General features: G+C 42.5%; 1 protein-coding gene across 1 annotated transcript in view; it reads left to right on the top strand.

Annotated features, from left to right (window-relative positions):
• VWA8 (von Willebrand factor A domain containing 8) overlaps nt 1-12746 on the top strand; it is a 428582-nt gene that overhangs the window by 288040 nt on the left and 127796 nt on the right. The window lies entirely within an intron of this gene.

The raw sequence follows: 12746 nt of genomic DNA, 5'->3' as shown, positions 1-12746 counted from the left end.
TTCTGGCATTTGCCACAAGTGCCAGATGGCCAGTCCGGCCCTGGGTTATATCCACAGAGCCTCCGTGATCTATCACTACATACATTTTTTCTCCTTTGACTAAAGTCAGCCTTTCTAAAATCAAAAGCTATAGTTGAACTTTTTGTACACATGCTGTATCACCTTATTCACAACAGGTTGGCTGTAAGAGGTTATCCTGGTATATAGGAATATTTTCCTGTCACTCACAGTAGTAGCTGTAAAATACTTTCACAATGAAACATGGAACACAGTGAAGTACATCCTGTGTTGATTATGAATATCGACCAACAGACAAGTATGACAATAGGTTTACTATTTGGGGACTCAGGAAGAAAGGCTATTCTATTAGGGCACATCTACAGCACCAGACATTATTAAACTGCAGTATTACAGCACCTTAGAACAGAGATTTGGGCACTTAGGTGGAATAAGGAAATCCTACAGTATATTAACATTTTTAAGCTTTAATGAAATATGTAAAATATTTCAAATCCAAACAAACATAAAAAAAATGATAGATGAGGACTCACAGTTAAACAAATCAAGAAAGTATGAGGCAAATATATGGCTAGAGCTAAAATATTAAATAAAAAATTGAAAAACAGAAACAAATACATAAATACAAGACATGATCAGTTGACCTGTAGGTTATATTTCTCTTGTTAAATTCTGTGCTTCTAGATCAATGTGCCGCTGTCAGGTACATACTGACGTGGACTGCTCTAAAGAAGAAACCTATATGAAATTTAGTAATAGAAAATATTGGTACAGCTTGATCTGACAAGAGCTCACAGTGACAAGCTGTGGTGACATCAACATTAGCTTAGCCAGAGCTAATCTCATGCTAAGATGTGACAAGCATCTGACAGCCTGAGCTGAGATCAAAAGAGCTTGTAACTGTGTACAAGTTTATCTCATGTAATCTTTTATCAGGGCCTATGGTAAGCCCTGTATCTTACTAATAAATAGACATTACCAGCTGTGATGCCATCGGGGACCATCTAGTGTTTATCTGAATGTTACCTGCAGTCTACACATCTTGTTGTGCTATATACAGGACTTGTGGTACTATAGCTCTCTAGTTCCTCATCCTCCTACAAATTAGAAGTTGCAAAGCACACCCTTTGTTAACTGACAAGGAAGAAGAGGGTATTCCATTTAAATACCCAGGATGTCCAGCATTCAGTGTGGGGATGCTGCAGTGAAAATAAAACATAAAGGGCCACTCCAGTTAAAGGGTGGATTTGTAGACACATATCTTACATCTCCCACAAATTGCCCAGACAGTTTGAGCACCGCTGTTTTTTTCTATCCATGAAAATGCTGGAGCCAGTCTAGTATTAAAGCTCTGGTATGTGGAAAAATAGGGTTTTTAATAACTAAGGGTTCCAATAATGGATCAATTTTCAATGTTCAAATGAAAAGAAATGTACTTATGGCTGTATGAAAATATAGCTCCATGTCCCATAGTACCGGGGAAACTTTTCGCACAAAAGGGATTATGAATTGTCATGTAATTTACCATTTGCAAAGTCTCATTATATTGGTTGCATGTTTAAAATGCTCAATGAACAGATCCATGAACATCAGTGTCATGTCAAAATCATAATTGCCACATGCGCATATAATGCTATTTCTACTTCATGCCATAGGGGGCACAGGGCCTGATTCAGACCCGATCGCAAGTGTTGAGCACTCGCAACCGGGTCGATGGTGGCCCAGAGCGCATGGGCACGACGGAGCCGGCTCCGTCGTGCGCATGCGCGAGACCCGGATAGCGACGGGCAAGCTGTCGCTCCGGGTCTCGTACCAAAGGGGAGCGAGCGTGCTGTCAATGTTGAGTGACAGCACGCCCCCTTTGGTGGGCGGGCCGGGGGAGTGGCTGCAAAGCAGAGGCGTACCCATGTGAACGCCTCCGTTTAGGGCCAGCCCCACTGACATCACGAGGGTCACCCACAGCTATGGGAGCGGCCAGGGGCCGCTCTAAAACAAAAAAAAAAATAGCCCGGCCCTGATTCATAGCGAGCACTCTTGTCAGAGCGTCCGGCTCTGAATCAGGGCCACAGTCATTACAATGGGTATAGGCTGGAGCAGAAGGAGTCCAGGCACCAACTAGTTAACTTTTCTCCCAGCAGCCCTGGCCCCTCCTCCCCTATATCCCACACCCCAGACAGGCCAGTTTTAGTTTGGTGCCTTGCATGAGTAGTATGTTGTTTTTAAGCAGTCTAGGCTTTTTTCTTTTATTTAAATTTTATTAAAAATTTTTATGCTATGAGTAGTGCTAGGCTTTACCGACCCCCAGTGCCAGTGGCCGCAGCACTGGCGAGTGGGTCAGTGTCAGCAGGTGGACGCCGGGTGGGGGAGGGGGGTAGCACAGATGCATGGAGGGTTCATCAGTTGAAAATTCCTCCTTGTCTCCATCAGGAGATGTACCATTTTGGGGGCCTTGCTAGATTCCAGGTTTCAGCGGGTTTTTCTTCCTGCTCTAAAATCTCGGGCATGCTGTCCAGGATTCGCAGGTTCTTGTGTCATTGCTTAGGGTCAATACTCTCTTGCATGCAGATTCTGAGCTCTCTGGTCTTCGTCTTCAACAGGGTGGATTATGCTCAGTTTCACTCCCAACCTCTTCAAATGGGAGTTCTGTCCTGGTGGAACTGGTCTCATCTGTGGCTGAAGATGTGGTGAATTGTTCTGTCTTGAGAAGTTCGGCTCAACCTCTTGTGGTGGCTCCAGGACCCCCATTTCTACAAGGGTTGTCCATTTTGGCTTCTAGAATTGGTTCTCCTCACCACTGATGCAAATCTGCGCAGGTGGTTGGGCGGTAACCTGTCAGCAGTCCTTTTAGAGTCAGTGGACGTCTATGGAGAGCCGGTTGCTGATAGAGGTTCTGGAGCTTCTTGCGGTCTTCAGGGCTCTTAGCTGGCTCTGCCGCTTTTTCAGCATTGTCCTGTCCAGGTGCAAGTACGATAACGCGACAGTCGTCTCCCTCATTAACCATTAGAGCAGCAATCGCAGTCAAAACACCTTCGAAGAGGTGAGTTGCTTTCTCAGCTGGTCAGAGCGTCATTTTCTGGCTCTGTCAGCTGTTTCTTTCCTGGGGTTCGGTATTGGAAAGCTGCTAGGGTGTTCACGCCGGGGTAGGGGCATTTCACCCACATGTCTTTCAGCTCCCAGTTCTTCAATAGGGTTTGCCAGACGTTGTCTTCCCGGCACTATCATAGGCGCTGAGATTCTGCGTTTGCACCATGATCCAGAAGCCTTTCGGGTGAATGCATTGATGGGCCGGTGAAAGTTAATTCTGCTGTATGTCTTTGCCCCGATCTCGCTGACTCCTTTTCTTCAAGTTGACATTGGAGGGTGGCACTGTGTTTTTGATAGCCCCTGATTGCCACGGCGTATTGGAAAGCAGATCTCCTTCGGCCTCTCCGTGGACGCTCCATTATATTGTTTGTATGCTTACTGAGCACGAAAGAGTGCTCCAAAAATGTGTGACCCAGTAATTCTGAACTATTGAATTTCCCAGGCCATGCTCCCAACCTCTAGAAAGTTTAGCCAGCATATTGAAAAACATTTTTCTAAGCAATTTATATAAACAGTATAGGATATGCGCACATGCATTCAAATGGTGTAATTTCTCTACTAGCTGCCCTCCTAATGTACGTGCTGTTGAAGAAGTGCTTTAGTGTACTAAGGATACTGACTTTAGACCTCTATACGCTTCTGCCTATACCTTCTAAATCCTGCCTATACCTTCTAGAATTGTCGCTATTTGCGTACGCAGTCATACAGTAAATAAATGCCTTCAGACTTTGAAATGTGTTTCCAACGCACAAAGATTATTATTCAACATAAAAACAGTAGGTTACACGCTGTGATCTAAAGACAATTTAGCGCAAAGAAATCATACAGACCCAAGGTACAGTCATACATATGCACGCGCACTGGGACCAGTTAACGGCATCAACAAGAAACCTCCGTCAACAGCATCAGCATGAAGACTCCAGATTGGAGTCTTTATGCACATTTATACCCTTACAGGGATAAGCAACACAATAGGCAAGTTTGGCATGATTCCATTGGTTCCCAGTCACGGTGCTTCTGTTACAGGACATTTAAAAGGTTGATTCAAATGGACACAGGTCAGCCTCCGACAGCCTTTTGTCTCCTTTTTCCTGCCGCATGCAAATCTAAGCTGCTAACATTACAAAGTACATTTTAGTGTTTTAACTCTCTACAGTCCATAAGTTGAGAATGCAAATTGCGATCTTCTCACCGATGATACCGGAAAGCTGTTGAGACAAAGTAGATCAGTACAACACCAAACACGGTTTGCTTATCATGTACTAAACCTTATATATCAAAATAATCTTTATTTCACAACATTAGTAAGAAATGAATAAACTTGAATATTACATTTTGAAACTTTGGAACCTTTTATGTGAGTGTGCAGAGTGTAAGTATTTGGGTTTTGGGAAAAGACGCTAGTTAGATTTATGTAGCGAGGACTTTTAACTTAGGGAAGATGCATACGCATGAAGCTAATAAACAGCGTTCGTACGCGGGGTATTATGCATTCGCTAAGGTGTGTATTTTTAATGTGTGTATGGGGTATGGTGAAATATGCGATCGCATGATGCTAATAATAGCATCGCCATATGTACTTAAGTGTGAGTTTCCCTAAAATGGTGCTGGGTGGCCATTTGCAAAATGGCGTTGTGCAGATCTCATTTTTAAGATGGTGTCTCGTGGCCATTCGCAAGATGGCGTCGTTCCAATCTAATTTTAAACTGATTCTGTCTCAGCCAATTATCCAGCTTCGACAGTACGGTATCTCCAAATCTTTGAATTAGGTAAACTCCATTTGTCTTGAATATCTCCAAATGAGAGTCAGATGGCTGACTTAAGAGAGGAGAGATCCAATCCAGGAATCATATTCTAAATGCTCTGTGGGGGACTCCTGGGGCTGGATTTACTAAGCTACAAGCTAATGATTTGCATGGGTATAGACCCCTAAATGTAAAATGGCAATAATATTAAATGCAAAAAATTACAAACATATATTTTGTATTATTGCCATTTGACATTTTGGGGTCAAAACCACAGAGAATTGTCAGTTTTGCAAATCTAGATAGAAAGTGTGTTTGCCAAGCAGTTGTGCCTAACAAGAGACTATGGTCGAAATATGTTTTTGCACCAAAACCTAGACCTGACAGCTAAGGTTGGGCTAATTGTTGGATGGTGTACCGTAGGAAGTCTGGGTAAGCATGACAGATGGTCAACGGCACCCACGAGAGAGACCTACTCAAACACTACCCACTGCATTGCAGCCTCCTATCCCTCGCCCCCATGAATTGTAACGAAACCTTGATTGCAGGACCATCCTCAAAAAGAGAGATATGCTGAGCTATATGCAAATTGTAGCTGAACATCCTGTTACAGTTAATCAAAATATCTAGCACTAACTTTTCCCTTCTGTAGTCTTATGTTTCAGACTGACACCATATGAGTGACTGATTGAGTTACCTCAAAAAGATGCAGCTTGCAGAGCACGGCAAATCTTAAGATGCGGCCAGCTCTGCAAGGGAAGCAGTTATACGCTAGTAAGGGAACAGTCGTAAATGAGCCAGATGGAGGCCAGGAAATGTGGCTTGAAAGTACACAATATTGTATTTTAATTATATATCATACACTTAAGACAGTCTGTCTGACTCGAGTGTTATTAATAAATAATGATTCACACTTATCATGTAAAATACATTTAAAAACAGAGGTAAATACAAAGTGCTCATTAAGCTTTATTAAATAAAAGCATTCATCATACATTTAAAAAAAATGGGATTTACTTTCCTGCAGCTGAATGACTGCACATATCTCATACTGTAAATAATGTGTATACAGTACGTTGCCGGAGCCACAGAAATAATATTGAGGGTATCAGTGGGAGAGACCAAAATGCAATCAGCCTATCAGAAGGCAGCATTATCATCAGAGCGTATTTTGCACCAAGGGTCACGTGATAAGCAGGCGCATATCGTTTGCGATATTTTTTTGTCGCTTGCATGGGATGCATTTGAGCGGACTTTCCATTACTGTACGCTTGTATACCCCTCACCCTCCAACCATTCTACATTTACAGTAATTGTAAGGAGGGGTAAGTACAAAAATTATGAGGGGAGTGGGGGAAGAAAGAGAAAACAGGGTGGGACGGGGAGAAGACAGAGAGAACAGGTTGGGATGTGGGAAGAGAGAACAAGGGGATGGGTGTTAACGTAGAGAGACCAATAGAATGAGAGGTGGGGTATGAGATGGAGAGATAGGATGGAGGAGTGGGGAAGAAAGAGAGAAAGGGGTTAGAGGCAGAGAACTGGGATGTAGGGGGAGAGAGAATAGGGGGTAGCAGCACTAGCTAGTTAAAATACTAGTATAAGGAATTTTGGAACTTGTAGATCTCAACGTCATGTGCTAGTGCCCAGAGTCTACATGCGCTGGTCACTGGGAAATGCAGCTGATTTTCCTACTGCGCATGTGCAAAACTGCCATTTTCTAGGCAATTTGTACAGTGATGCTAACTCAGACGTGGGACTCCGGAGAGGTAAGTATTGAATAAATGGGTGTGAGGTGTGGGCACCGCACACCCTGCACCCATTATAGATATGTCCCTGTGTTCCATATTATAGGCCATACTGCAATTCATAATGCAATTGCAGGGTGGCCAGTTAATTGCTTACAATTTACGAGTTCTCTCAATTTGAGAGCTCTCGCAAATTATTGCTGTTTGGGAAAATTTGCACAGAATGGGTAAAACTTTTGAAGATTATTAGCAAAATAATAGCAAAGAAAGTTAAGACTATTTAACATTGCTGTCTATAAGAAGTGCTAATACTAAATGTGGAAAATCATGCTATTGTAGATAAATAATTTTGTTTATGTGACAAATAATAACAAAGAAGAGATGTTTGTTAAAATTGTATTGCTAATGTTCTGCAAGTTGTTTTGTTTATGTTCTGCTAATATTTTTGCTATTATCTGCTAAACCTTTGAAGTTTTTTTTATATGTTTTTGTTCATTTTCTAATTCTATTTGCCTATTTTCGCAATTGAAAGCACTATGTTAAGTATAGAGTAGTGGCAGTGCCCATCTGAATACATGCATTGCTTTGCCTAAGTAAGCTACTTGCCCGCAAAGTCGTAATGCGAGATGGTGTCCTTAACAGAGCCCACCATTTTGTGCCTCTCTATTGTATATGTGTTATTCTGAGAGCAAAGCTACAGTAAGCAAGGACACATCTGTAGCCACACTTTTGCTAGAAAACTTTTAAAACATTAATAAGCTGCAAAAATATTATTATTTTGATCATTAAAATTTCCAATATACGTGAATTTCTAATATACAGTACACTACATGAACTGAAATTCTGGTATATACTACCCCCGAAGTCACTGTCATTTAGTCATTCTTAATTTAGAACATTTATGAACCGTGTGAATCTGAGGTGACAAATTAATTTAACATAGTGTGTGTGTGCAAAGTATGTTGATAAGAAGGAAGCATATTTTCGGGTTGCGTGACTCATTTGTGAAGCAGCTTTTTCTGTAACCACATTATTCATTATAACACATATGTTACCAGATGTTAGCAATGCTGTAAAATATTTTTGATTTTGTTTATCAAAACCCCCCATGTAACAATAAGGTACTTTGAAAGGGAAAAAATGTAAAGATTGTTTATAACTCTAATTAATGTGCATCTCTCCCCGGCAATAAACAATGCCCCCGGTGAAACACCTTACCACCCACCCCCTAATCACTGCTTCTCTTGGTTTCTTTGTGACCAGCACAATTATTATTAAGAAAATAAACTACAATACTAGAGAAGCACAATATTGATATCCATTTATATGAAAGATAAACATAAAAAGTCATATACTGAAAACATTAAGGGTGGGATGCTAATTGATTGCACCTATTCAATTAGCCAGAGTTAATGGGGATTTTTGTTCGTCCTGAGACCTGCACAGAAATCCTCGTTAAGTGTGTAGTTAACGGGTGAAAACATCAAGTTAACTCATTCTACCATGAACTTTTCATGGACTCTGAGTTAATACTCATTAACTGCACTTAACGCCCCTCGATAAAAAGGGGCTCAGGTTCAGTGGCGTAACTAGGGTATTTGGAGCCCAGGGCAAGTTAAAAAACGGAACGCCCCCCCCAAGTATGTGCGCCTCGAAAAAGTGGACGTGGCCACATGCCACAATGGGCGTGCTTTTGTTACATTGTTCAGTATTATTGAAAATACTTTAAAAAAACAGCAATATACAGATGAAATATAAAACATGAAAAATCAGAAACCATAATCTGCATACATACAGTGCATGCATACAATATTGGGCTGGACTATTTCAAGGTGGTCCAAATTATTACACAGAATAGTATAAGAACAATGTTGCTTTCATTATATAACTGAGTGGTATTTTAAATTAGGCTATTTATATAAAATAAACTCCAACATACAGATTACATATTTGTTAAAAAATCAATAAGCACTAAATATTATTTGCACACATACATACAGGGGCTGATTCACACCCGCTCGCAAGCGCACAGTGCTCACAAGTGGGTCGATGTTTGCCCCCTGTGCATGCGCCGACTCCGGCGTGCGCATGTGCGAGCCCCAGTGGGCTTCTCAAGTTCAGTCGCTCCGGGGCTCACTACAAGACGGGGCGGCTGTTGATGTTGATTGACAGCTCGCCCCGTTTTGAAGGCGGGGAGAGGCGGTGGCTGCACAAACGCAGGCATTCCCTTAGGAACGTCTGGCGTTTGTGGGCGGCCCTACTGACATCACTCGTGATGTCAGTAGTGGACTTCCTGCTCTATTAGAGCAGGGAGTCCACTTGGGCTTGCGAGAGATGAGACCCTACCACAGGGTCTCCTCGCAAGCCCGATGGCACCCACAGCTTAGTGAGCGGGCAGAAGAAAAAAAAAATGTCCCTGCCCTGATTCCGAGCGAGCGCTCCCAAACAGCGAGCGGCTCTGAATCAGTCCCACAGTCCATACATACAAATGGTTTACATGCATACATGTTACGGCACTAGGGTTTGTTGATTTATTTGGACCGGGGGCCCTTGGGCTAGCTGTATGGGCTGAAGTGTGAAGAAATGTGGTTGGCTTAATAATGCTATTGCTCATGCAGATTACTATAGCAGTACCCTGAAGCAGGTTACTGGTATAGGTGCAGAATGCTGTGAAACAAATACTGAAGCAAGTAACTGAAACAGAATGCAAAAATGCAAAACAGAACCATGAGAAAAGGTACTGATCTTCAGGGAGAGAAGTTGTACTGGCCAGTTTAAATAGAGTGCACTTAGAATTGATAGGCTGGCTGAATCATGTGGGGCCTGGGTCTGCTGTAAACTGGTTTGTCATGTGACACTGTCCAAGATGGCGGCATCTATGATGCAAAACACCAGGAACTACATGATTACAGATCATAGGTCTCAGGGATGCTGCAGGCGGCCACTGGGGACACAGATGGCAGTTAGGTGACACCGCTGGACCCAGTAACAGGGACCAGTACAAAGATGTACTTCCATACATATTACGGTATGGTAAATAAACAGACATTTATATCAAACATATTAAACATAACCATTGAAGTCTGAATTGTCAGTATCCGAGTTAAATTAATCTAACACATTCTTTTATAATTTACTTTGTCTGATTCATCATGTTCTTCCTGCTGCAACTGAGTTTCACGCTTAACAATTTCTGACTCTCTGAAGCCAGCAATAATTGTAGAATTTTTAACAGAATTCAACCAATCAGAAACCTGTCACACCTCTTCTTCTAATGTGGCTTTCCGCATTTTGTCTCCATGTATAAATGTGTGAGATCCAGTCTCCATCCAATCTTCCTGTTGTTTCCATATTTAGCTTTTGGATGCTTTCTTAACAACAAGCATGGCAGTCAACAGAACTCATGGGGCCCTGTACAACCAGTTTTTTTAGGGACCCCCATGCCCGGGTATATCGTGCCATCATACTATTGGGCGTCACATTGATGGGTTACCTAATGTGTACCCAGCCTTACACTTAGTTACTGTTTGGACAGATCGTTGAATTTAGGGCCAGGTTTGGAAAAGAGATAAGTAATGTGCAACTACTGGAAGGCTGAGTAGCAAGTAAACACTATAGCCCCTCCACCTAGCTCAATAGCATTAAAATGTAACAAATCGGCATATTTCCCATAAAGAATACCCAACACTACATTACTGGTAGCTCTGGTACATCAATATTATATCCACTGCACGAATACCCCACACATTACAGCAATTAACATTACTCTCTCACATAACAGCAATACTCGACATCATGGGTTGGGTACGGGATGCCAGTGCTCAGGATCCCGGCGGTCAGAATCCTGTTGCTGGCATCCCGACAGGGTTAGGATACCGACACCTGATGGCAAGTATGCTAACCCTCTCTCCCTGCACCCTAAACCTAACTTCTCCCCCTAGTGCCTAACCCTAAATCCCCCCCTCCCCCAGTGCCTAACCCTCCCTCTAACCCCACCACTAATTGTCGGGATGCTGGCGCCGGGATTCTGAGCACCGGCATCCTGACAGCTGGGATTCAACTACATCCCGTCAAACCAAATTCCCTCAACACCCCAACAAGCACATATTACAGCAGTACCTCTCTATACAAACACATTACGACAACATCCCCCCATCCCCAGTACAGCTATATGTGTATAAGTGTATATATTTAAGAACACATCATGGTATATATATATATATATACTGTATATATACAGTATATATATATTATATATTATGCTATTCTGAGGTACAATTGTACCCAGGCTGGCAGCTAGATCTCACGCCCCTTCAATTCAGGTAAAGCAGCAGCAGAACAGACCCGTCCCTCTGCATATTTGGCTACTTAGCCCTCTTCTTCCTCCTCCACAATGTGCACAGCCTGTAATAATGGAGAGGAAGTCCCTGCCGGACTACATATCTTCCGCCGGCATTTCTCCCCCTCTTCATCACTGCTGGCGTGTCCGTAACCCCCGGGCGCTAGATTACAATACTGTAGCAAATTGGAGGCAGAGCTATGGAGGAAGTAACTGGGACTGTGGAAGCGGCACCGCATTGCCTGATGCATGCTGTGGCTGTCAGACAAACTCTGTTCCGCCTCTGCAATGCTCCTCCTGATTAATGAAAGATTCTGCTCCCCCTCTCGGCAGCCAGCGCCACGGCTGCATCAGGCAGTAATGGGCCGGTTGGATACCGGCACAAAAGCATTCAAAGCATGTGCGACGTGGGGGCACATGGCAGTCTGCCTCCCCCCCCCCCTGCCAGTGCAGCCTGACCCTGCACTCTGGGGCCCCTTAGGACCACTGGCCCGGTACATTTGTGCCCCAAGACCCCCTTTATTGCCGGGCCTGACAACAAGTTCTAGCGATTTAAGTATTTTTGCAAATCCACTATTATTTATCATTAAGAAGGAAAAACTTTCTCACACACACTTTTCACACATGGTAATAACTGTGATCACGTTGAGTCCATATTAAAAGTCCATGGCGTGACCCTTTCCTTTTGTGCCAGCTTGTACGACGCCATTCTAGCATAATAGCTTTGCATATCCAGTCTTTTTCGTTCGCTGCATTACTATATCTCTTAGAAAGTTGACTTTGGGAGTGTTTCCCTTTGAATTTGAGCTTTGGATTTAACTTTTCACCATTTTAGACACTAGAGCAAGCACACACATGAAGGATGTTTTTCCATTATGTCTGGTGGTTAATGAGACTTTTGTTTCACCTTTTTCGTTGCCAATCCTGTTTGGCAAAAGAAAGTGGAACTTCGTCTTCTGCTTAATGATATTGGCAGCATTCATTAAGAACTTTTCTTTTTTTTCTGTCTGAGGAAAGTTGTTGCCCTACACTTGTTCTCATATGAACATATGAACAGAAACGTTTTTCCGCCTCATAAAACGGTAGCACCAGTTCGGAAATTGACCAGCCCCATCTGTGGAGCAATAGATTTCATTTTCAGATGTACGTACTGTGGACATAAATAGCCTTCCCTCCCTTTGGTCTTTTATCCACTTCTCAATATTGTCCTCTAATAGGGACAGACCACTACTCCACTTGGCCTAGCACATTTAGATATGGGTATTTTTTCTAAATCATCTTTCTCTTGTCTCCAGTGTCTATTGCATTTGTTATCAATTTCATATTCACGTGTTGTGGCTCCGTTACCAAACTCTGTAACTGTTATTGTACAGTATCTTGCTACCATCTCTGCTAGTTACACTAATAACTGACCCATCCTCCCATTGGTGGTCCACTGACTCACTCAGTTATTTATGCATCACTGACCTCAACAGAGTGCAATTCATCCATTTGTCAGAGTACCAGCATAATTGCCACAGCCACCATAAATGCCACAGAGCTACCAAACCGCTTCTAAAACATGTAAACATTGCAGCATTTACGCAAAAAAATACAATACTATTATTAAGTGCTGGTCAGTGCATACTCCAGATGAGATACGTTATGCTGGAAATTGCACAATTCTGTGCAGTACAATTAGTGAGCAACATGTCTCCAAAACTTTGTTTTGAAGCTACAATTTATGAATCTGAAGATTTTAAAGTAATCTGTTTTATTAAAATGTTTTCTTTGGTCTCCTTTTTTCTTCATGAGAGAGGACATTCATAGCCTAGT

The sequence above is a fragment of the Taudactylus pleione genome, unplaced genomic scaffold (genome assembly GCF_031769625.1).
Source record: "Taudactylus pleione unplaced genomic scaffold, aTauple2 ptg000005l, whole genome shotgun sequence".
NCBI classification, from domain to species: Eukaryota; Metazoa; Chordata; class Amphibia; order Anura; family Myobatrachidae; genus Taudactylus; species Taudactylus pleione.
This window is presented reverse-complemented; position numbering and strand designations above follow the sequence as displayed.